Source organism: Leguminivora glycinivorella, chromosome 5 (assembly GCF_023078275.1).
Source record: "Leguminivora glycinivorella isolate SPB_JAAS2020 chromosome 5, LegGlyc_1.1, whole genome shotgun sequence".
NCBI classification, from domain to species: domain Eukaryota; kingdom Metazoa; phylum Arthropoda; class Insecta; order Lepidoptera; family Tortricidae; genus Leguminivora; species Leguminivora glycinivorella.
The window spans coordinates 17,970,637-17,997,762 of NC_062975.1; the positions used below are offsets into that span (position 1 = coordinate 17,970,637).

At 36.7% G+C, this 27,126-nt stretch overlaps 1 protein-coding gene and 1 long non-coding RNA gene across 4 annotated transcripts in view; one reads left to right on the forward strand and one right to left on the reverse strand.

The window, feature by feature from the left end:
* Positions 1–27,126, reverse strand: part of LOC125226156 — a 74,421-nt gene that overhangs the window by 15,477 nt on the left and 31,818 nt on the right. The window lies entirely within an intron of this gene.
* On the forward strand, positions 20,577–21,583 carry LOC125226158. The gene is made up of 2 exons (XR_007177050.1): positions 20,577–21,048; positions 21,174–21,583. It is a non-coding gene; the product is annotated as an uncharacterized LOC125226158 (long non-coding RNA).

Sequence of the window (27,126 nt, forward strand, 5' to 3'; positions counted from 1 at the left end):
AAACGACGGGGTGTTATAAGTTTGACGTGTCTGTCTGTGTGTCTGTCTGTCTGTCTGTCTGTCTGTGGCATCGTAGCTCCCGAACGGATGAACTTAATTTAGATTTAATTTTTTTTGTCTGAAAGCTGAGTTAGTCGGAAGTGTTCTTAGCCATGTTTCATGGAAATCGGTCTACTATGTCGCGGGCGGGGGTTTTTTCAAAATTTTGATTTTGTGTTTAGGTTATATTTTTTCCAGTTGGAGGAAATCGTCGTGCGTAAACAGGGTAAAATCTTTATGACTAGGTCATCCATTCTCCATTTCCGCATCCACTCCACTCCACATCCGGTCTCCATTTGTAAGTAGGTATACTCGTATTATGTAGTTTTATTTTTGTAAACGTTTGTATGATGTGATATGTATGTAACCATTTAGGTTTATTAAGTAGATATTCAATTTCTCGTCTTGTTATATTTCTTGCACCTATTAGCTCTTATTGATCTCTGTTTGGCCCAAAGGTTAGCTGGTAGAGAATGCCTTTTGGTATTAAGTTCGCCTTTTGTACATTTTTTTTACTGTGCAATAAAGTTTAAATAAATAAATAAATATTTAACGTAGTGTTCGAAGCTCCGTTCCGGCTCCAGCCCTATTTATCATATCATTTCAGTCAACTTATTTTTAGGGTTTTTCTCACTGAATCGGAAGGCTGGACGGCAATCGCTTTGGTAAAATCTAGTATAATATACTCATACCTTCGCCTTAGTTGTTGAGCGACTAAGCTGCCATGAGTTGCGACAAAAGCCGGAACAAGGCAAGATGATTATGACTTGGTACCTAATGAGAGTTATTAAGTTGCTAAGCAAATTGAAAACTAGGTATTCCTGTTACAACGAGAAAGTTAATTTCTCATTATGTTAATTGTATTATTAACTATTTGTGTCGTAATTTAGGATTATAGTTGATATTGTGATGATATAAATAGAAATGATCAGCTTAGTTTGATATCAGTCACGGCAGTGGTCTCCATTTGAAGAATTTACCTTCCTTCAAACCAATAAATCCATCAAAATGAAACTGGTAAGTTATCTTTAAATAAAATACGAGTAGGGATGCAATTAATTTGTGTGTACTTTAATCATTAATATTACTGCGCTTTCTTCAAGGATTCATCATATTCAGATCATACGATGATGCTAAGGGCGCACTTATTGGTTTTGACTTCTATGTACTCGTATAGCTACATTTTGTTGTGCTAAACACCCCTTAAAGTTAAGACAAGGAAACTACCCGTAGATAGTCCTTTTGTTATCTAATTCTATCATAACTATAGGTCCTAATAGACGGACGTTAATCTGAGCAGATTACAAGATTTTTGCAAGCAGATTAAGCTGAGATTTTTGTGGCCTGTTAGGTAAATCTATGCTTTCTATTTCACTTCAATAACCAAGAATTTTTCTTCAGTTTGTAGTAGCTGTCTGCCTGATCGCCGCCGCCGCGGCCGCGCCCGGCAACCCAGCCGAGACCGCAGCCCGCCGGGCACTCCCCGCGCTCCAACACGAAGAGATCCACGACGAATTCGGCCAGTACGCTCTCCGCTACGTCACCGCCGAAGGCACCGTTGTCTCCGAGCGAGGCCGCCTTGTCCCCACCCCCGACGGCAAGGCCTACGTACTCATCACCGAGGGTGAGACCTCCTTCATCGGTGATGATGGAAAGACCTACGTCACTAAGTACAGCGCCGGTTTAGATGGCACTCGCGTGGAGGGCGCTCACCTGCCTGCCCCTGTTGAGATTGTTGCTTAATAAATATATCTGAATTTAAAATGTCTTTTACCTTACCACATGCCTGGATCATGTGAACATATAGATTATCTAATATTAATGAATCTAAGTATAAGTATTAGACCTGCAGAAAATAATTGACATCTATGTATTCAAATTATATTACGGTTGCAATAGGCTCCCAGTGAGTAAAGTGTACGGCTAACAAGGAACTTTGTTAGAGACAGGATACTCGTACGTATTCGTATTTACATATGATAATACCTACATCCTAAAACTATACAAAATACATAGTTGAATCCTTATATCGTACCGTATCGTACGTATCATAATCATTGAGTACTTATATCGTAATTTTGCAATATAAATGCTTCAGTCTATGAAGTATAATGAAATAAAGAAATTTCGCGAGCTATAAAGCCAATTCTGTAGTGCACTGACATTAGAATTTAGAATGCTATCTTTTAAATGATCTTACCTAGATATGGAGCATTTCGCTCTTACTTGTGACTCTAATTAAATTATCTTAAACTATTTACAGTTATCTGCATGATGTTTGATACTTTGAGTAAAAGTATTTGTATACTAGAACATCTGTGCTTGAACTAACATGGAGTAGGTATCAAGTTTTTGTCTTGTCTTAATATTTAGGGACCGTGAAGAAGTCATCAAAATATTTTATTAATCACCTAGCTCGGAATGCGGACTACAATGATTATATGCAAATCCATTTGGCACAGCACGTTAATTGACGGCATTTTTAATTGATGTTTGAAGTCACCCGATGACGTCAAGGTCCTATGATTCATGGCAGCGCCTAGATTTGGTCACCATTTTGCTCAGGGTAAAGGTAATTTTACACTACACACAGAACGCGGTAGTACTAACTATTGCCAAATTCTTAATGTCACGATTTTCTTAAGGGTTTCCGATTTGCTAATCTACCAATAATGCACGAACTGATAAGGGAGATTTACAAACGCATTTGATTGTTTACCTTATTCTTGTTTACGTAACAAATATGTAGTTCAAAATGTAGGTGGTACTTAGGTATGGACAGTAATTATTTATGTTGTGTGATTGCATAAATCGTATTGATATAATACGAGGCCCATTACAATTTAAATGTGCAATGTTTTAATAGTAAGAAGAAATCTGAATGTTATAAAATAAAGCGGCGGTAGGCATCTATCTGTCTGCACACGTTTGCGTAATTTTTCATGTGCTTATTCACATATCATGTAGTCATAAAGTGATTTTCTTAAGTGTAGACGTGATTAGTTGAGAATATATGTATTAAATCGTGCACGGGTAGATAGTACGAAATATGATCTATTCGCTTTGCGATTACTGCTAGGATTTTCTTGCCATAGAGTTCTTAGATGTTCTAATATGTAGGTACTTTCTAATAAGCAATGATGTGCCAAAACCATCGCAAAATATGTTCAAATATTAGGGGCCTGCATTATTACATTATAAGTCTGAGATAGAATTACGTCAGGTTACCTAACCAACGTCACAATAGCTTTCGTTTTGTTAGCGTATTATAGTCCTTCTGTCTCACCAATACGGAAAATCTTTATAATTGTGACGTTAACTAGGAATAATACCCAATTTGTGACGTTATCTGGGTAAAGGGACCTTATTGTCGATGGCGCTTACGGCGTTATGAGCGATGATCTTATACAAATACGACGCCGCGGGACGTAAACACCACCGACAATAAAGTCCCTTAAAAAAGATAACGGCACATATAGAGTCAAACAGAATTTACTACGTAACCAAAGTAGTGAATCGTATAACCTAGTCCTTATACAGAGTTTATGGGCCGCGCCGACACAGCCTTATAAGGAAACGAATTAGGGCTGGCGCAGACGAGTGAATGTCTACCAGAATGGGCGCCGGACGAGCGTCCACGTGTGAGTGGGGCTTTAAGATTACTGTGACTAATATCTTGAGCTATCAAGGTTTTTTGATCAAAAGATACGTGTCTATCTGCGCAATATTTGAAACTATATCCTATATTAAACAAACGTCTGTCTGTCTGTCATATGTCTTAACTCGGAAGATGTTTCAATTTTATTTTATATTTGATATCAATTTTACATCTAGATTTTTTTATACGTATACTTAACTGGATAGAAGACATATCCCTACTAACTATGTATACCTAATTGATTTGCTTGAGTAGGTAACAAAATAAGTAAGTAATTACTAAAAAAGTATAAGTTAAAGATAAAAACTTTAACATTTATAATAGTGAAATAAGTAACTTGTAAGGTACATGCTTTATACAACCCGAGGAAAATCTGGAAGTTAAATACCTTTCTATGCTATCACATAGAAATACTAAGGTGTGGTTTGGATTACATAATTTTTACATGTCAGCTAAGCAGGTAGGCATGCCTTTTATCCTCATATACATTTTTACCTATTGGGTAATGAAATAAAAACATTAAAATAAACTTTGTATAAAGAAAACGGAAGCATACTCACAATTTTAATCTTAAATTAATTTATTTCTTAATACATAAGAATGTAACACGTAACACTATAGGTATTTGATTAAACTATCAATTTTCTATCGTCTCAAGTGATTAGTGATTACCTATTGACCGTTCACCCGGAAAGAAAGGAAACTATAATTAACCATGAACTTCTCAAACGCAAATGAGTGAACTTCGCATTTTTTGCTGACCGTAAACATAACCTAGAGACTCAGTATGACGTCTGTACGCAAGTTTTTGCCGCGAATGCATCGGTGCTACTGCCTATTTGGATACAATGGACAGGCCATGTCATTGTTTCTTTTAGGGAATCATGTTTTAATCATTTTGAGGGGCTGTCAGCAAATCTAGAATGACGTTTACGATTCAAGATAATTGAGTTTCAACAGGGAAGTCAACATGTATGGCCATTTTGATGAGTGCAAAAGACTATAATAGAGGCAGAATAGAAGAAATAATAATAAGTAAATAAATAAATTCTAATTAAAGAAATCGTGTACATCTTTCAGATTCTTGGTGACCGCTAGCACCTAAATAAACAACGGCAAGTAGATAGATATCAAAACACAGGGTATTTAAAAAATCTTTATTCAGGAGATAGGATTGGTGACACATTTTGTGACATCATCTTTTGATATATTATATATTTTCGTCTCGGCTAGTAATTAAAGCTATGCAACAAAATTCAAACATGTAGTGACTAAAAGTCATTGTATGTTATTTTAATTGTTGCCATATTATGTCATTAACCGAGCGCCTGATGTATTTCAATAGCATCAAAACCAAAGCTTCCGTGTAGGTTTGCTTTTCGCATTGGCAACCTTACACGGTACACCATAATGTACCACGCATGGCTAATTTACAATGGAAATACACCGTAGCATAATGATTGTGACAGGAATGCCAAGAGCAATGAGATCAGCTGCTTGTTAAGGCACTGGTCTAATAACAAAATGTGTGTCTTGTCTGATTAGTTTTAATTTATTTTTGGCAGCATGAGCCTACATTGTATCGGCTCATTAGGATATGGTAAAAAATATCACGTTTCGCATGATTTCATTATTAACTTTAGAGTTACTTTACATACTTTAAATAAATATTAGTTAATATTTGTTTTTGTTGTTGTAAATATAAATACCTACGTGTTAAGATGTGTTAGTTTTAACAAATGCGTTCATAATAATATTATGTTACTTATTAATTATTGAAATATAAGTATTATCACGCCATAATTATGACATCAAAAGGTTAAAAAATACACCGAATATTAATGTAGGATTAATGAAGCGTTATCTGAATAAGATCTAGAATAGGTATTTACTTATATATGTATGTAACTAAGTCATAGCCTGTTATTAAAATTTAAATTACACATACGTAATGGCAACTTTTAAATCGAACAAGATCTCAGATTTTGCTCTTGGTCACAGATTAGCCATTCTAGCCAAATGCAAAGACGTGGCCTCGGCTGGAGTGGGCTCGCCCAGAAGATACCTGTTCACCCTAGATTCACACTAGGTTTTATTACAGATCTATCTGACCTAAAAGGCCTTCGCGCAATCAATAAAACAATAGTTTGTAGATGCAAGACAAAAGATACCTTGGATCTTCGCCGAGTAGGTGACGCCATATCTGTGCACCTATATCTCAATCGAATCGGAATTCGCACTGAAGGTGCACCAATGAACTAGGCCCTAGCTTCACCACAGAACACTCCAAACCCTATATCTATCCCAATACGGCTGACAATGTCAAAGTCAGTGTCCGGCCGTGGGCGCCGCCTACGATCATGTGGGTGGTAGGGCGCAAATCCGCATTGCGAGAAATAGGTACCAACCTTGTATGTCATGTTTTAATGGTAATAATTATACTGTAAACAACCCTAGCTTAGGCCATGTAAGGTGCCGAAACAAAAGCTATCTATTATTATAGGGTATACGTAGCCGAATGGCACAATCGCTCACGAAACGAAACGCTCGTAGATATCTCTCTATCGCTCTTGCGTATTGGCGCGACAGAGCCAGACTACCTTTCGCGGCGTTTCGTTTTCGTTTCGCGTCGGAGAAATGCCATTCGGCTACGGTATCAGGTATAGGCAAATTAATATTAAGATCATTAAGGGTCGGTTGCACCAAACTGTTTGTCACGAATTTAACGTTCACTAATTTTTTTTGTATGGGTATTTCCATAGACTTCTGCAGCGTGACGTTGACGTGTTTGTTAACAGTGGTTGATGAAACTGGGCCTAAGACGTAATGTATAAAGAGTGAATAAATGGCATTGAAACTCTATAGGTCCATGAGGTCTCAGCGTGCACACGATATTTGTGTAATTTTTCAACGAAACGTCCCACTGTCGTCGGTTGCTGTAAGGACGTTTTGACCGGTTACTCGTATAAAGATAGGTACAAGAAAATAACGTCCACATGGTAACCGTAAAAGTGGTATATTTCACTAAACTTCTAACATTTACAGAAATCGCGAAACGCCGCGAAAGGTAGTTTGGCTCTGTCGCCGCGATAGAGATAGATATCTACGAGCGTTTCGTTTCGTGAGCGTTTCGTGAGGGTTTGTGCCATTCCTATCGCACTATTTGTAAGTGCGATAGATACGGCCAGATGTTTTATCATTTATCGCGCAACTGGCCTGCCAGGGCACGTAAAGTACTTAGTACTTACCTACATATTCTGCTCACTAGTGCGGAAAAATAACGCCACGTGTACTCTACAGATGTTTTGGGCAACGTACGATTTTGTCATGCAAACTTCTTAAAAAGTCCATAAAATCATATTAAAATGTCTGGCAACACAAACTGCATAATCTAGGTTAGTGGGCTTCGAAGAGCTTCTTATTGGATAACGTGAGCAATGTTGTAATTATTATACTTGTTTAATTGAGTTGAGGCAACGTGGGATTATAATATAATACCATATTATGATACTTTATCATTATCACTGATCTGTCCTATGATGTCATTGATATTGTTTTGTCGGAAAAGATACAGATATATATTTTAACGCATAAGTGCTGTTATGCTATTTTAGATATTTCTTTTTTTTAACGGCTAGCCAGTAGATGCATGAAATTACTACACCTAACTTAAGAAGGAAGATAAATAAAAGTCATAATAATAATACAGCCTTATTTATGTAGTAAGTTTCGTTATGAAATGCCAAAAAAACTTGACACCTAATTCAATAAATTTTATTCAACTTTTCATATTCTAATAGAACATCCGCCGACCGATCTGGCCTAGCGCGTAGTGTAGTGACCCTGCCTGCTACGCCGCGGTACCGGGTTCGAATCCCGGTAAGGGCATTTTTTTGTGTGATGAGCACAGATATTTGTTCCTGAGTCATGGGTGTTTTCTATGTAGGTATATTTTGTATGTTATATGTATATATCGTTGTCTGAGTACCACAACACAAGCCTTCTTGTGCTTATAGTGGGACTCAGTCAATCTGTGTAAGAATGTCCTATAATTTTTTTTTTTTTTTATTAGCGATTACATCCAACTAATAGCCTTAAATTAGCTTTACAGACAGCCATTAAAATTCTACTGCTCACAAAAACTTGCCAGTTTTTACTCAAACTAACGCCTTAGATGATATGACGTATCAATTATATGTAGCCTATCATTAAGTTGTTTTAATCTTGTAGGTTTGATTGATTATATTGACTCGATGACGTCGATTATGTAAGGGTTTCCGTTTAGAACGGAACTATATGCACCTACTTATATAATTTAATAAATGAAATGGAAAACTGTTTGTTCTAGATAAGAACTAATGGACACTCCTCCAAAGTATCTACCCACTTTCATAGTTAACGTAATAGTATAATATCATTATTATTAATTTGTGTCTCATAGAATAATTAAACAACGGAAGTTACAAAAACAAAAAAAACTACTAATTTATACAGCGTGGGTCCGAATATTGCGGTAAGTACGTCATCGGAGAAAAAAAAATTAATGAGACTTTTGAATTCAGGAATCTATAAATAATGTTTAATACCTAACTTACGAAGAGAAAGGATACTTCCTACAAAACCGAAGTTTGATAGTATTTCAGGGTCGAATCGCGTTAAGCCCTTCTATCCTTTTCGGCTATTTAAGACGATACAGGAGGGGTCAATTCTCCATACAAACGCCCTCGACTATTTCCTCTCTAGTTTTTGACGATAGAGAAATGATTTTTTCAACACAGATTATTATAATTTTTATCTGTGTCGAACCGTTTTGATTTTTTTGATATTCTTATTTTTAAAGACGCTAGTGCCCATCAAAAGTTTCCAAAAACGGCTTTATTGATTAAGGCGCAAAAAAAGGTGTGGTATTCAAAATTGGCAACAATTAGCCAAAAAAACTAAACGGTTCGACACAGATTATTTCATTGTTATTCAGATTCTCAAATTTCGTTAAGATTGATTAAGTTTTGAAGGAGGAAACAGTCGAGAGCGGAACCTCGATTTTAAGTTTTTTTCGCAATATCTTTTAAACTGAGCTGTTCTGTAGGGATTTTTTTTCGACAAATCTCGTTAATAACACTAGTATATTTAACTAAAATTCCCAAATTGAAAGGGGGGCTCCTTTCCATTTTAGCATTTTCGCTCCTGTAGCCTCTGAAGGTTAATGCAATGATAGGTCATGTACCAACCCTACACAGCATATGCGAGCCGAACGTAGCCGGAATCGCCCGATCGGGAATTGCGTCCCGTGACCTTATCCCAACCCCTCCCCTTCCCGGATCTTCAGTTGTGTTGTGATCCCCGAACTGACCGCACGTCGTTCGTCGTTCGTTTACTTTTTTATTTTATTTATTTACACAACAAGAAAAAAATACAAAAATTACTATTGTTGAATTATTATGTTTCATCCATTAAGAAACATAATATGAACACTTTGCTGAGAAGGACAGTGTAAGGCGAATGCTATTTTAGCACAATGTATTAACCACTATTAGGGGTGTTACCATGACGTGCTAAAACCGTTCAGTTCAGTTTAGGTTGAGAGAGAGGGATGGAGCTATGTAACTGCTATAACTGTGTCCCTTTCTCTCAACCTAAACTGAACATCTTTAGTACGTCATGGTAACCCCCCAGCTCGCCCAATCAACGACTCAATACTCTGTGTGACTACGACATGAATTCTGCAACATTTTGTGGCTTGATGGATAGAAGTAAGTTAATAAGTGTTCTTAATATAGGTACTACGTTATTTATTTAAGCTAAAAAAATGTATTACAAACAAGTGCTCAATATTTTAAAGGCCCTTTGTTAGACTTTTATAAGTAGTGTTAACTTATTTGATGTCCATGTGACAATTTGTCTTTTACACTGTCACGTAATTTATACCCTCTTTCTGTAAATAAAATATTGTTTGTTTTAAGTTCTATTTTGTACTCAACGATCTTACCTTCAAACGTTGTATAATTCAATTAAGAGAAAAACGTCTATGACACATTAATAACAATCACCTATTTGTTTTTCAGTACGTAATTCACTCGGCATTGATCCTGCAGACAACACACCATCAATGAAAGACTCAGAGTCGAATAAAAATACTGTCACCATTCTTCATGTGCTGGGCGTGGATCTGTGCGCACGCGCACTCTTTGCCTGCGTGCCCGTCAGGGAACTCGTGCGCACCGAGCGCGTCTGTCGCCAGTGGCAAGTTGGCAACGCGTCGTGCAACACTACCTGCACGGGAAGCATGGTCGCGCGATAGACGATAAAATAGCAGGCCATCCCTATCGCACTATTTGCCAGTGCGATAGGACGGCCTGATATTTTATCGTCTATCGCGCGACCATGCTTCCCGTGCTGAACTCCTACCCAACCCTGACTCTCAGAATATCCCGATATATCCTTTATGACAGATATTACAGTTCACAATACTTGGAACGACGGTTTATAGAATTCCTTCCCAATCGTCCTTTACAACTTATTTGCAAAGTCTTAGATAAATGGGGTCGGTGTGTGAAGACATTGCTCACAGACTCTGACGAGAAGGAATTAGCCGTTATAGCATCAAAATGTCCAAATTTACAAGAAATTGAATTATCTTATTCTAATGACATGAATCTTCCGCCTTCAACACATTCGATCAAACATGTGAAGCATTTAAAACGAATATCGTTCAGAAACTTTCGTTGTTTCAGTAAAAACAGTAATTCAGATGAAGCACTTGGAGGTCGACTGCGAGAGTTGAATTGTAATAATCTTGAGATTGTTCATAATGATGATCTCACAGGAAGTTTTGTGAAACATTTAAATTCCAATAGCCTGAAGTCTTTGAACTTGACGGGATGTCGCGCTTTGAGAGTGTCGGACATTCTCTCTGCGGTGCACAACTTACAGACAGTAACTCGTTTGGTACTAGCAGAGTACGATCTCAAGACAGAGCTTAAGAATTTACATTTATTGCTACTAGAAATGTCACAACTAGAAGAGTTATCACTACGTTATATTGAGAATGCAGACCCGAACGAAGACTTGATTAAGTCGATTAGTAAATTAGTCAACTTGAAGTGTCTGGAATTGTTTAATAACGCTGCAGTGAACGATTTTTTCTTTTTTTTTTTTTAATACTACGTCGGTGGCAAACAAGTATACGGTCCGCCTGATGTAAAGCGGTCACCGTAACCTATGGACGCCTGCAACTCAAACAGTGTCACATGCGCGTTGCCATTAGAAACTTGTACACTTTTTGCTGTGTTAAGTACACAGCAAAAAGGAGTGTACAAGTTCCAAGGAGGGTTCAAGGGGGGATTTTTGGAGGAATTGGCGCGAGGTTGCAAGAAGTTGGAGTACCTGGATATCCGCAGTGGCTCGTCTAATGTCACCTCACTTGGATTAGAGGCGCTGTGTCACAGGGCACCAGCGGCGGTCACATGGCTGCACTTCGACACAGAATGCTCAGGAGCACAGAACTAAATCAAGATAGAAGGAAAATGCTCGGCGATTAACAGCGAAACTGAGCGTGTAACGTTTTGTGTCGAGCCTATGACGTCACGAGTGTACTTTAGTGATGGGAACGTTGTCGCCGCGTAACCCATTCGATCGATTGTGGAGGTTGCGCGCGGGATGCCCGCCGAAGTTAAAAATATCGGATGTTCATCTTCGTTGTGAAATGAAGTAAGTATATACCTGTATTCGTGTGATGACAAACAATTCACTAGTAGGTATATAATTTGCCTAAGGCCAGGAACAAAGATTTTAGTAGGTAGGTATTAATACTAGTTAATATTTCGTAATATTTTTAAGAAAATCGACCATGTACTCACAGCATTATCCTCATGTTATTTGTTACAACTTTTAGTAATATATAAATATAATTAACCATTAACACATTTTTAGAGTTATTTTTATTCATAATAAATATAGAGCGTATTATGTTTGTATTTGTTTTTCTGCCGACCACAAATTCAACGTTAATATCGTAACTGTAACATATTTTAAAGTTAAATTTACTTTTCACTCGTACTTTATATGTATAGTTTCATAATGATATAAAAACATAAAATAATTATAATTTCCACTGCTTCGCAAAATAGATTTAAATCGAATAAGGAAATCGCAGCATACATAACGATATAGTTCCGTGGTGCACCACTATTCATAAGTTCGACGTGAGTTCGACGGACAAAATAACAAATCTGCCTTCACTTTGTCTCGACAGTTTGAATAGCCTATTTTTATATCGCTAGTTTTAAACGCACGCCAAGTCGGACTCGTCAAATTAAAGCCGCAATGGAAAACTAGTTTGACGGCCGTACGTCAGCTAATGTTTTTATTCAGGAGGATACCTGTACTGGAGATATACGCCAACACCTATTTATAAGGAGTTAAAGAGGCTGCGCTGCATGGAGCGATGTAGACGAAAGGCCCCATTACAAGAAAACTCTGGCATCGATGCTGGTAATCAAATTCCTCAGCCTGAGCTTAAAATAATAATGTACCTACCGATGAAACATTACTGTAATAGTATCTTAAATAAATAATGAAAAAAATAGAGTTATCTTCGTTTAGTTTTTAAAATTTTGCATACTTTACTGACCTTAACGTTCTTATTAAATTATTTTTAGTTTGTATTAGATAAAGGTCAGAAATAAACCAAAATAATATCCACAAGTAAATAAACTACATAAATACTAAATAATATTATGAAATAAACTACATACACGAATACACAAATAAAATACGATATATAAATATATATATATATCCATACTAATATTATAAATGCGAAAGTAACTCTGTCTGTCTGTCTGTCTGTCTGTCTGTCTGTCTGTCTGTCTTTCTGTCTGTCTGTCTGTCTGTTACGCTTTCCCGCTTAAACCACGCAGCCGATTTTGATGAAATTTGGAACAGACAATCTTTAGACCCTGAGACAGAACATAGGCTACTTTTTATTTCGAAAAAAAGGGATGAAGGGGTTGAAAAAGAGGTTGAAAGTTTGTATGGGATTTCTTAATTTTAAAAGATAAAACCATGAAACTTTATATTTTAGCACTTGATAAGAAATCATTAAACATATATTTAAAGTCACATACAATACAGGTCGAACGCGATTAATTAACATTATTTTTACCTTTAAAATAAACATGGTGGGAAATAAACATTAACTAAAAGCGGGTAGATTATATTTATTTGTCTACCCCGAACATTTATATAAATTAATATCGGGTAGTTTTGTGTTGTTTACATCTCCGGTGACATTTTGCTGGGACGTCAGTCTTCCGCGACCACGGCCAGTGCAACCTGGCCGAAACGTTGGGAAAAAAGGTAAAAATAATGTTAATTAATCGCGTTCGACCTGTATGTGACTTTAAATATGTGTACAAAGCGCGAGAACTTAAAGTGTTATATCATTAAACATCTTGATAAGGGATAAGGATAGGGATAGGGATAGGGATAGCGATAGGGATAGCGATAGGGATAGCGATAGGGATAGCGATAGGGATAGCGATAGGGATAGGGATAGCGATAGCGATAGCGATAGCGATAGCGATAGCGTTAGCGTTAGCGATAGCGATAGCGTTAGCGTTAGCGATAGAGATAGCGATAGCGTTAGCGTTAGCGATAGCGATAGCGTTAGCGATAGCGATAGCGATAGCGTTAGCGTTAGCGATAGCGATAGCGACAGCGTAAGCGTTAGTGATAGCGATAGCGATAGCGATAGCGATAGGGATAGGGATACGGATACGGATACGGATACGGATACGGATACGGATACGGATACGGATACGGATACGGATACGGATACGGATAATATGGGTATCGTTAGAGGGATACGGATAATCGGTCGGCGGTCTCTTACAATCAATGTGCTCTAAGACGATCGTTGTTTGCTTGCTTGAAGATTACGTTTGCGATAAGTATAAGCAAAATGTAAAAAATTGTAAGGGATAATAGAAAAAAGTACTTTTTACCCACCGATCATAGTGTCGAAATACGGGCTATGTGGGATGTTTATAAAGGTTTCCCCAGCGTATATAGAATTACCTACGCTGTGGTCGATGTGTAATATTTCTACAATCATTGCAAGCAAAAGTATTATGTGCAATCGAAATAATCGCAGATAAATATACCTACAGAGAAACCTAAGGATCCAAATGAAAATCTTAATGAATACTTTTATTACGCGGGCGAAGCCGCGGGTAAAAGCTAGTATATACATAAATATGAATATCGCAAGAAATATGTACTTCTCAAATAGGAGTAGGTTCAGAAGGAATACACATAACCAGATCACGCTTGGTTGGAAAGCCAAAGCTTCTTCAAATTAGTCTTGAGTGATGCCACAGACTGAGACTGTAGATTAGGTAGGTAATCAATACTTTTAAATCCGAAGCGATTCAATTTCAAAATATTGTTCCGTTTCTAGTAAGAAACGTAATATTTCTAAAGAGACATTACTACCTAAATAGTTACCGTTAAACAATGCAACAAAGCATGGAAAGTTCGCATTGAACTTCAAAGAGTTCATATGTAAAGAGCCTCATTAGATCATTTGGCTAAAGGCATTAAGTGCGCGCCTTGACGGGGCTTTGGCATGTCGTTGCACCGCTATGTTGTCGACCTAGGAAGAATAACGTGAATGCTTGAATTACTAGTGCCTTTTAACTTTACGTCGCCATGTTAGACTAGGGTTGTCTCTTAAATGTGTAATTTATTGTTTAGGTAGTACATAAAGTAGGTACCTACTGAGTAATACTGACTATACTGGAACCCCTTATTCATAAAAGTATACTAAAGTTATCAAGCCGATAAAGTTCGTGTGTCCCTTTCTATCACACCAATACGTCGGAAAGGGACAAACGAACTTTATTTGTATGTATTGGCTTGATAACTTATTTAGTGTACGTTTATGAATAAGGGGATAATAAAATATGCAAGTGAATTATGATATATTATGCATAAGTTGCATAACTTTTGATATTGGGACAAAGAAAATGTTTCATAGTTTGGTTCACTGTGCATGTGTTTTGATATGTAAAATTTGTACTCATGTTATAACGAAATAATTTTAATACAATTTAAAGTTCACACTAAAATTAGATAGCCCACATATTTCAAAGAAAATAATATTAAAATGTGCTTTTAGGAGTTTTTTCTTGACGTATTGTGAGTTTATTTTGTGTACTAAGTTTATTTTGAATTTAATTTTGAATGAATGAAAAGTAAACTAAGCAACATTGGCAGCCCTAAATGCAAAGCAATGATGACAACGATAAGATTGTTGTAAAGGGAAACCGAGGCAGAATTTTCCCTGCGTATTTAATCAAGTTACAGTAAAATAATTGAAGTAGCTCGAAATTACTCCATTAATATTTTTATTATGCCAGACCGACATTATTATTACATACAATTATTTTTCTACTCGTCGACTTTAATCTGTCAATTAGGACACCACAGACTAAACTATACGTGCTGACTTTTCAGTGTTGGATAGTCTTTGATACTTAGTCAACTATAATATTTCATTACACTTCACTTTAGTTAACTGAAAAAATTTCAAAAAAAGAACTTCATACAAGTTCTATACTAATTTGCGATACATGGTTAATTTTTGCTGCATCTGAAACACATTTTTTTTATCTATCACGTTATCGACCAATCAGAGACGGTTATTACAAACAATTGGTTGCCAGGTAACTCGATGTTGATACAACGGTGAACGACGCTATTAACATTAATTTTAACTTGAATGATGATATTTTCGTCCATTGATGATGAAGATGATGACTCATAGAGAAAGTATTGTATACAATAGTGATATAATTGACAACATTTCAAAATTTTCAATGACCCTAAATCGAAAACCATTTCGAAATATACGCCTCTAGATCACAAAAATATATTTTTTTAGGGTACCTTATATTTTTTTATATTATTTTTCCTTTTTTTTTAGTAAATTTTTTTCAAAATAATTAAAAGGGGAAGTGACGTTACGTAGCTGAGTCATACTATTCAGAGCTGCCACTATAACCAAAAAAATCTTCCGGTTGGGATGTCACTTGAGTTTGACTGTGACACTTATCATCGCTAGTAGTATGGAGATTAGAGGTAAGGAGCGGAAGCTTTAAGTTTCAGAAGTGCAGATGTAAAACCAGGTGGCGCTGCAATTGCAGGTACCTACATACAAGGGTTTGACACGTCATTTTCGACTGGTCTACTTTGACAGATTTCTCTCCTTATACTTCTACATTCCATAGCTCATATTTGTTGACAGCGACACTTGACAGGCAGACATCTCGGAGTGTTTAAGCTGACTGTTAAAACTTTTTTTTGGAATGATTTTGTCGTTTTCTTAGGTGTATGAAACAACACATGTGACGTCAAAAAGCCGTGTCTTGACGTTTGTAACTTACGCTCTTTCTGTTCCAAGTAGTAATAAAAAGGGATTTTCGCATTAAAATAGCAGTTTTTGGGAACAATAAAAAAATACGTGTATCTTTAAATATTGAGTTCTTTCAAACCAAACAATAAAAAGTAGTAGTCGAAAATATGAAATGTTGTCAATTAAGCTTTTCACTCTGGTACCGTACTATTAGGCCACTCAGCAAGCTTCGTGGCCTAAACATGGTACACGACTGGAAAGCTTTGTATTATATCACGATTGTATAAAATACTATTACATATGGGTAACTAATAAATACCAAACAGAAATTGTTTTGATAAAAAGCTATAACTTGAAATAAAATAATATATATGCAAAAAATAGAATCTGAATAATTTGCCTCGACACCCTTGAACAATAAAATTAATATCGGAAATAATTTATACCTTCTTAATGTCAGGGTTTGAAATTCAATAACATACAGTAAATATATATCTCTATTAAATTATTATCAAATAGTAAAGTAATGTTATTATAAAGTTAACATGGACGACTTACTAGCTAGCGTATAGCTTCAAGCCTTTAAGTAAATCTATTTCTAGGAACCTCTAACATTGACCTCATCTAAGGTTGCCATCGCACAGGTATTTAGAATAAAATGCGTATAATTTAAGCGATGACGGCGTTGGCTAAACATTTCCTAATTTCTTAGGTTTAATTTATTTATGTCGCTGATACTCGTGGCATTTAAGATTAGTGTCGCTGAGAGCCACTCCTTTGGATACTCACGTGTTGTTTTTTATTATGTCATGATATATTTATTAGTATAAAATGGCTAGAAATGAGGTGGACTGAATTATAGGTCACCAATTTTTAAAAATAAGATAAAGAAAGATTGATATTACGAAGAGTCTTCGCAAATAGACAGTGTAGGAACTTCATTGTGAACGTGATATTGCAGTGACAGATTGGTAGCTTATCACTCACACCACAATACAACTTATATCCCAGAGTCGACTTCTACGATACCCACGGGACGAAAGGGGTGTTAAAATTACTGACCTTTGACCACACGGAGAAAAACGGGGAAAATAATCAAGTAAGGTAAACTCGCCTCATTCGGTGACACACCTAATTCGGTGACACAAGCTATGAAGCACTCACCGAATGAGGCGAGTCACAAGTCACCGAATGAGGCGAGTTTACCCTACCATACAATGGTAACAATATACAATTTTCCATCTACCTTTATTTCCTTAGCCCGAAAATACTTCCCCGCAATGTAAAGGTGTAGTATTCACTAATCCCGCAAACTACCGTTCCAAGTTCAAAGAAAGTAAATCAGAGCGACTCGGATGTTCCCCCGTGTTCCGCCGACAACGAAAGTGACGCACGCGCACAATACGGTTCTCACGAGGAAAGTGTGACGTAATCGCGCGCCCGAGCGCTCCTATTGGCTGGACCGGTTAGCCGGTGCAACTGTCACGACGTTATGAATATTCACCTTGCTATACAAATATAATATGAGATTTTGTAATACACGGTAAGAGACGCCACTGGCGACCGAAGAGCTGGCAGCTTCCTCGCTCAGCGTATTAGCTTGACAATCCAGCGAGGAAATGCTGCCAGCGTCCACAGGGGCCGTTTTTAGATTTACTTTAGTTTAATTTTAGATTTATTTAGTTTAATTTATTTTTTATTTTTTTATTTTAAGTTTAATTTTAGATTTAATAGTTTAGTTTTATTGTAAGATAATTTTATGTCCCTAATGTTTTATTATAATGTATCATAAAATAAAATAAATACACGGTGCAACATGAGGAAATCGAAAGATTTTAACTACTCATTTCTGCACAAGTCTTAAGTTCATGTTAAGTAGTCGGTTGATCCCCAAGTCCTTTAAGGAACTGGGTAAACACAGCTCATTTTGCTGGAGTAATATTATTATGATCGCCTGAACACGGTAAGCGGTAGGAATTATTAGATTTTGTTACCGTAACTACGATGCGACAATAGAATTAAGATAATGTGAAAATTCAACTCGTATTACGACAAATTGCTCTGTGGTTTATTATGGTTTTTGTGGCTTTTGTTTGTAATATTCTACATACATATTAGATACTTTTTACCAGGCTATCCTATTATATCCTATACCTATCCGACATTCAGAGCAATTTTTTGACGCTCTTCAAGCGGGACTTGTGTCATTTGTTTCTAATGTTTTTTTACATGACAATTGACAACAGATATCAATGTGTCTTGTCTGTCCCTCAACTTCTAGCTAGATATCGACAAGATAAAGGAACGCAAAAACCACAGAAAATAGATAAAGACCAAAGACCTTGTTCAATAGTTTTGACGTTTTTGGGTCAGTAAGTGGACGGCGTCCGGTACAGTTCACATGAAGTAAGTTTTTGTGCGAAATCGCCTTTCATTTCATACCAAACGTTGGTTTTACTGCCACACCTGCTTTTTTACTAACTACCTGAAATATCCTGTTATGTATTGAGTTGGACTATTGCTCAAATCGATGCTTTCTAAAATTAGTGTTAATTATCATAGCGCTGCCTTTGTGCTAAAATGTGAATCTAACGAAAGCGCTAAAACGCATGTTTGTGTCTGTTATAAAATCACTGGATGCTGGGGATTCAGTGTTTCGCAACTCGTCTAACCATGCAAGAGCACGTCTCTTTACGATGTCAGGTCCGATCGGAAGTCCAATACATTAAGCATGTGGTATACTAGTTACACAACAGTTGTGTAACATGCGACACTTTGGCATGTGCCGAAAATTCATCCACTTTCTAATTGGGATCTCTGGATAACTCGATCACAAAACACATCGTTAGTCCGTCAGTCAATCTAAAGAGATTATTTAACAATGATTTGTATTCATTGCGCCTTAATCACATTAGGTCATCGCCTTATTTTAACGAGGCGCTAAACGTTTGTGAATAAATGCATAGAAAAGTCGACGTTTGAGCGAGTTCGCTTGGTCGTCAGTTGCGTCAATGTGGTAATTAGGTGAAGTGCACTACCAAGCATGTGTGGCTCTCATTTTCACCCCGTGTTGAGACAAGTTACCGAATCGGGTCATGTAAGGGCGACGGTCACTTTCACCTGGGAGAGCACGGCCTCCAACGACAACATCGTATTACGTAAACATCGTGACCCGCCTAGAGTTTTTCTTAAAAGGATCCAGTTGTTTGAGCAACGTCCGCGTGGGCTTTCGGCGGTCCTTGCGGATAATGATCATCGAGCACGCATGATTACGAAGTGAATACAATTTTATAGCACCGCATTTGTAACTTTCAATGCCATACATTAAGCTTTATAATATTGCAACGGTTATCGCAACGTGTCACTACTTTCCTGGTTGCTCCAGTTAAATCCATTGCCATAATACAATCAGTTTAGTGATTGTCCCGAGAGATCGCAACGTTGGCTAATAAATCAAAATGCTTGATGGAGTAACAGACGAGGCTATTAGTTTACTAGGTATCATTATAGGCATGAATGACAAATGATTATAGTAAGGTCGTTGTTTTGGTTCAACGACTATTAGTTGCATTATATTTGGTCTAAATTCCAAAGATTTGTGAACTACATTGAGATGAGGAATTATTGCATAATAGTATGGTTGTATGTAGTAATTATAAACTCATCCTTCATTCATGTTTGAGATATTGGATGGTACTAAATATGTTTATTATCTCATGTGTAGCATAGAATAATACAACATAATATTCACAAAAAGCTTTAAATAAAAAACAAAACTAAGATATAATAAAAAAATTTACATCGTGACAACAAGTACCTAATATAACGGAGCTAACAATCCATTAAAAAGTACATATTAACTTATTTGCGAATTACGAATAACAATTAAAAATTGGAACTATCCAAAAGCCGGATCTTATTTTTTATTAACAAAACAAAACATGCCTGTTTACAGGAATGACAGAGCGCTATAAAACCTTTAAAATAACGTAGATTTTTCGATTCTTCTGCTCTGAGACCTCAGTATAAACTATAAAACAATACAATTTGGCTATGAATTCTTTTGTTTCTTTATATTTAATTCCGCATCCAGTAATTGTTCTCCTTCACTTTAATTACCGGGTATCTATTCCCGCGGTCTCAGCTGACATTGGATCGCTGTGTGTATTTATCATTAGCTCGTCTGTGACATTGACGCAGACATTCTCACTTTAAATAAGGCCTTGCATCGATGTGTGATTTAGGCGTGGCTTGATACTTATTGTGTCCTAGGTGACTAATAAACTTTGCAAATAAATCAACAGAATCCTAGAATGACAATTTATATTCGAAAAAGTTTTCTTTCAAACATACGTATGTACCTACAGATAAAGAACTTCAGATTATTGCTAAGGTTCTTTTTAATAGAAAGAATAGAATAGAAAGAATAGAAATCATTTATTCGTGACAATTATTAGTATAGGTACATACATAATAATTGCCACGAAATGGTCCCGACTCAGCATGGTGTTAGCCTGGGAGGGCCAACGCTGATCTTCCGTCGGGGCCATTGCGAGTGAAAACACGGAAAGCACACACATATCACAAACAGGATAAAAAGTTGCAAAAAAGTACACAATTTAAAATAAGACAATATTTCCAGAGTTTATAAATTATACATTAAAATAAAGGGAACAAAACAATGACAAACATTTTTAAGTGTGAACGCGACCATAATTTAACGTCAACAGCTAACAGCATCTGTGGCAACACACCAATGACGTATAGCTGTCAGCTGAAGAAGCAAAAATAACAAATATGGCCGCAGTTCACGCATAGCAATCTTTTATGGCAGAAAAAGTCGAAAAATATTAACAAAGACAACATTTATTGGGACTACACTTGAATAATTTTATGTGAAAGGGCGTTTGCTAACTGAACTGGGACAAAAACTATGGTAAGTAACGCAGCGTGTGGAGTGTTTTAAATGAAGCTCGTCTCGAGTCTTAGGCATTCCTCGTTCATTTGGTGTTCAAGCATGGATTTTTTAAAAGTTAACTTGAAACTATGAATGCTTTGCAGGTTCCTGATCGGAGGAGGTATATTATTCCAGCAACGGCTCGCTGAATAGGAATAACTGCCCCGGAAGGCTGCCGATGCGTGCCTAGGAGTAAGAAGTCGAGTCTCAGACCGCCGGCCCCCTCGTGGCCTGCGTATGGACAGCTTCTCGTATAGATATATGGGAGACTGATAGTTTATCACTCCAAAGAGTAAAGAGGCAAGGTGAAGCTTACGGCGGTGGTGCATTTTCAGCATGTAGTGCTGATTAAGGAAAAGTGACACATGGGCCCGCAGTGGTATAGAAAAACAAAAACGGGCACAAGCGTTTTGGACACGCTGTATAAGTCGCTTGGTTTTATAAAGGAGACGTGGTCCAAATACAACATCCATGTAATTTAATTTCGACAATACAAGTGACTCTACTAACCTAATACGCAGTGTTTCATTAATGAATGGTCTAATCTTATATAGAACTCTGAGTTTATAAAAGCAATTCCTGACTACATCAGCGATATGTTTCTCAAAGCGAAGACTATTATCCATTATAAGGCCCAAATTCCTGGTTTCATAAACTTGTTCTATGGGCTCTCCCAGCAGTGTGACTGTTATGGAAGGTGTGATATGAGCCAACTGGTATTTGCTTCCAAAGACTAGATACTTCGTCTTGTTTGGATTTAGCAGCAGGCAGTTATCTGATGCCCAAGAAGCTATGTTACTGAGATCAGTATTAAGGTACTTAATAGGTAGGTACAACATATTTTAATAAGTATGTTTAGTTTTTCAGATATTCTCTGAAACTATTAGGAACTATGGTGCCTTCTATCATGACTAAACATACTATTTAAGTATACCAAAATAGATCATAATACCATAGTATATCATATTTTTAATTCATTAGAGATTAGAGATTATAAGAAGTTAAAGGTTGCATTAAATAAAGTGTCTTTACAACCCCACTTTTGTAATAAAATGTCATAACTTTCTCATTGCAAATCTTGTTTATACACTTATCGTAAATTATATTGACATAATCATTACGTAATCAATTCTTGCTTACCCGTCAAGTGTTTGACTATGTTGCTTCTGTTCAAACGAGTTGATGATTGGAAGGAATTTTCACGGATACCGGAACTGACAGCACCATAGACACAGATTACAAATACCGAAATATGAAACGGTTACAAAGAGGGCGTGGTCACCAGGCAGGCAATTATGGTCGCGCGATAAGTGATAAAATAGCAGGCCGTCCCTATCGCACTATTTGTAAGTGCGATAGCGACGGCCTGATATTTTATCGTCTATCACGCGACCATGCTTCCCGTGCAGATATAGGTACAAAACTGGTAAAATACCACGATTTAAGCAGCGCAATTGAGTAACATCTTACACTATTATATAGTATAACATCATTAACAGCCCAGATACAACCCTTAATTTTTCATAAATAATCCAAAATTGCAAGAGTGCTGGATATTAACGTTGACACAAGCTGGATCAAGCGATTGCGTTCTCATACTAAATTACTACCTACGGAAGGAAGAGTTGTCTGTCTAAATGAATTGTCGAGGTGGTCTGTGACCGCAACTGACCATTAATATACCTAATTATATTTTTTTATCTCTAAGCATTAAGGTACACTAAAGGTGACAATTCTTTCGGCGATGGTACTTTCTAATGAGACATTTCAATCAGCAACATGGACAACATTTTAATTAAAAGATAGCATAAGATGTTGATTGCGTCAAACATGTTTGTTACCTAACGTAGGTGTATGTGGGTAATCATTGTTAATTACCTGATGATTAACTTTATTGGTATTTGTTTGTTTTTTGGCGTTAACTGAATCATCAATGTATTTAGCATGTGGCAAAAAGTTAAATACGTAAATGACAATGTAGTTAAGAAGAAACTTAAAACAATTCTAATGAACACAAGTTAAAATTATAATCTATTGAAAATATTTCAACTTGTGCTCTTAAAGTAGTCAATCTATATAAAATTAAAACCGAAATAAATTACACATATGAAAGAAAAAGTGACCACAGTCCTCTGGTCAGTTTATTTCGGTTTTAACTTAAAACAAGTTCCATTCAATCTATAAAATTCCTTATTGTTTCAAAGATATTGTGTGATAAAAATCTTACCTAACTTGCAAAAAGCGCCATACAAGTACTAAATAAATTGACACCATATTGTGGTTATACCAATTATGTCAAGAGGGCCAGTTGAGTATAGTGCTCTTATGACGTAACTGTTGTGTAATGCAATTTTCAATGTCATATTGTTAACTTGAATTGTTCAAAAAGTTTTGTTTTGCATGAATCACGTTGTTATGCTGTATTGTGTATCATATCAGCGTGTAGGTATGTTCGGGGGCGCAGCTAAATTACGTCTGTCATGTTCCGATACAAACGTGGGTACTTCTGGGACCTTGCATACAAAATTAATCCATTGTGAGCGATCCTTGGTTAGGCGTTTGCCAGATATATCAGGTACGAAGGTCATTTATTATTAAGTACTTATATTTTTTTCGGTCGGGATTAGATTTTAATTAGCCGTGAGCTTTAATCGCGAGGCAAAACATCGGCGCAAAAAGGTCGTCATTTAATAATGGTTGGTTAATTGCTCAGTTTGATGGATTGTAGTGACGTACTGACTGCTGTGCACTCGTGATTTGGGTCTGTTTTTGTTGTCTATGTACCAAGCGACACTTGTTTGGGCTCAATTTTATGAAGCTTCTCGGACTTATATTATAAATAGGTTGGTTGCTTTTATTTTAGCAGCTGTTGATGGTTCGTTCCACGATGGGCTGAAAGATCGGGTGAACATATAATCGGGTATAATTGGAACTTGTAATTTTATTGAATGGTCCAATTGGTATAGCGCATCAACAACGACTGCACTTTAAAGAAATAGAGTGTATACTTGTAATGAGCTTAATCTAGTCTCTGAGACTCTTGACTATTGGCAACGTGCCTGAAGGAGTCGCGCTGATAAAAAAAAAACATACATAATCTTAAGGACATGCCAAACATTTTAATGCTAGCAGCAACCGAACTAATTTGACACTATGACTTTTAACACAGAAACCCCTTCAAAATGAGGGCAGCACCAGTCGCGTACATAGCGAATAAACTACCGGCATTACTCGTAATTGTAAATAATTTCGACTAGACAGCATGGCATGCACACGGTAAGATGTCGCGTGCCTCATCAGATGCGCCAGAGTGTACCTTGACTCCTTTTGTAATACTTTTGTACACAAAGGTGCAAGACATGCAATGTTATTGTGCTATACAGAAAAACCTTATATGGCTTGATGGTTATAATACTAATCGGTAGATTGCAGGTAACGATATGTATTAGCTACGTATTGGGGTCAAATTAGACCTTCGATCATAGTGTATAATAAATAATGTATACTTTAGATATTGTTATGTTACTTGCCTAAGGTTAGAGTTGCTGTGGGAAGATACATTTTTATTTAAGAAGATAATTTTGGTGAGGTCAAAGGCACCAAAAGTAGCGGAAGTAAGTTTATCTCGTATTCTATAGAAAATAACAAAACAAAATGGTCTGTGTCTCTACGTGTAGAAAGGAATGTAACAAATACTTTTGAATGCAAACTGTATCTCTATTTCTAAAACTTTTTCCCGAGTATATCTCGTAAATTGATACTTAATAGATTTTTTAACAAGCAGACACGTCAGCTAACGATTCTAAACATTTTTATATTAAAGGAAAAAATTAAAAAAATACGCTTCCGGCGGAACTTGAACCCGCATCCTCTGCAATCCGTGCATTGCTCTTAACCAATCCTCCGTGCTGCCCTGATAAGCCGAAAAGCGCTATCTCAAACGAAAATCCATAGCTAACTTATACTTAAGTATCTATAACTGACAGTTCCATTTTCAAAATAATTTGGTTTTGAGATAGCGCCACTCGGCTTAGCAGAGCAGCGTAGCTCAATTGATTAAGAGCAATGCACGGATTGGGGATGCGGGTTCAAGTCCCGCCGGAAGCGTAAATTTTTTTTTTATTAATATAAAAATGATACTTAATAGGTTTTTAAAAAACTATGCACAATATAACTGTTGACTTCAAAGAAAGTTATTATAGATAATGTAAAAAAATTATAATCAATTTATTTTTTACTTAAAATATTTTTAACATAGCTATAATGCCTAGGCGTATTAGGTATTGCACAATTTTACTCAATTTAGTATAAACATTACTAACAACTTTAAGTTTGCGTAGGAGTAAAAGTGAAGCCTTTGACCTTGTGTAAAACATTCACACACATTTATATTTTTACTCGAATTAGGGCGAAGTCGATTAACGCAGTCAATTAAAATAATTACTTAATGCCAATTTTATCGACTAAGATGGAAAAACAGATTTAGAAATAAAATCATAAATGGTCGTTGTTAAGGGAAAAGGATCCAACCAAAAAAAGTGCCATTGAAATAAATGACTTTCCATATTGACAGAAAGTTAAAATTAAATTTTAGTTTTTTGTAGGTTGGATCCTTTTTCCTTAACTGAGCAATTCCCGTTAAGTTTGTACATTTGGATCACGTCTCCGATTTTGATAAAAATTGGTAGGCTGATAGAGTCCATAATGCTGAGCAAGATCCACTAGGTTTCCCAAAATGTCCTATCATATGTAGTTTGTATGAAACCTTCCTTTTTTGTTACCAGATTTCAATACATTTTCGGTAGTTTCAGTAATATGTAGTTGACGCAGCTAAGACCAGCCTATCCTGAGGATGCCTAACAATTCTTCTTAAAAGATAGTTACCAGAATACATTTTAAACACTTTTGACAAATAATATAACACATTCCTTGAATACTGAAGAACTGAACCTTTTCTTAATTATGTAGATACGCATATTTAAAGTCACATACAGGTCGAACGCGATTATTTAACATTATTTTACCTTTTTTCCCAACGTTTCGGCCAGGTTGCACTGGCCGTGGTCGCGGAAGACTGACGTCCCAGCAAAGTGTCACCGGAGATGTAAACACCACAATACTACCCGAAAAATAATGTTAATTAATCGCGTTCGTCCTTTATATGTGACTTTAAATATGTGTACAAAGCGCGAGAACTTAAAGTGTTATATGTATCTACATATATCTTTCCCATCACGGAACAATGGTATTCCGGACCTTTGGGAGGCGTGCGCGGGGCCGAAGCCAACACGTAGAGGCCCTTTCGACACTTTTATGAATTGTAAGGGGTACACCGAGCGGATGTTGCCCTTGCCCGTATCATGGGACACACGCAGAGGCAACACCCGCCAGGGTGTAAGGACTATTTGAGAGTTAATGGAATCTAAAATGAACTGGTCTATTTTGATGAAAGTGATGGACTAAATACTGGGCTATGGATAAAAAACCGGATGCCTGCCTAATAAAACGGTATCCAATTTTATTTCCGGCAGACGGTGACTCGTCCCCACAAGATGGGCCCCCACAAAAAGCGACATCCAAGATGGCTCAAGGGCAACACCGGTGTGAGAACTCAAGGGTGTCGAGAGGTGTACACCGCTTTCTGCCCAGTGGCTGAGAAGCCACTGCACCAACTCGCGTCTTACTACGTCTACATATATTATTATTACATTAGCATTATTAGAGGTAATACGAATTGACCTGTCGTGTGAAGAAGGTGGCCTCGACAACTGCGAGCAAGTCCCAAATTTGTCAAACGTTAGCGTTGATTTGCGGGTGCACGCATAAGCATTAATACGGATTGGTCTAAGTCAAAGGAGAGGGTGAGGCTGGTAGAAGGGCCATTTTTTTTGGATTTGGAAATTTTTATGTGGTTTCCACTCAGAACCGCGAGCTCTTTCAATTCTAATAGGAGAAAAAAAGAGTCCCAAGGTTTTTTTCCCGTTCCGTTACATTTTTTCATACATGTTGTATGGCGGCAAAAGAATAGAAGGTTCGAAAAAATGTATGGAAATCTTG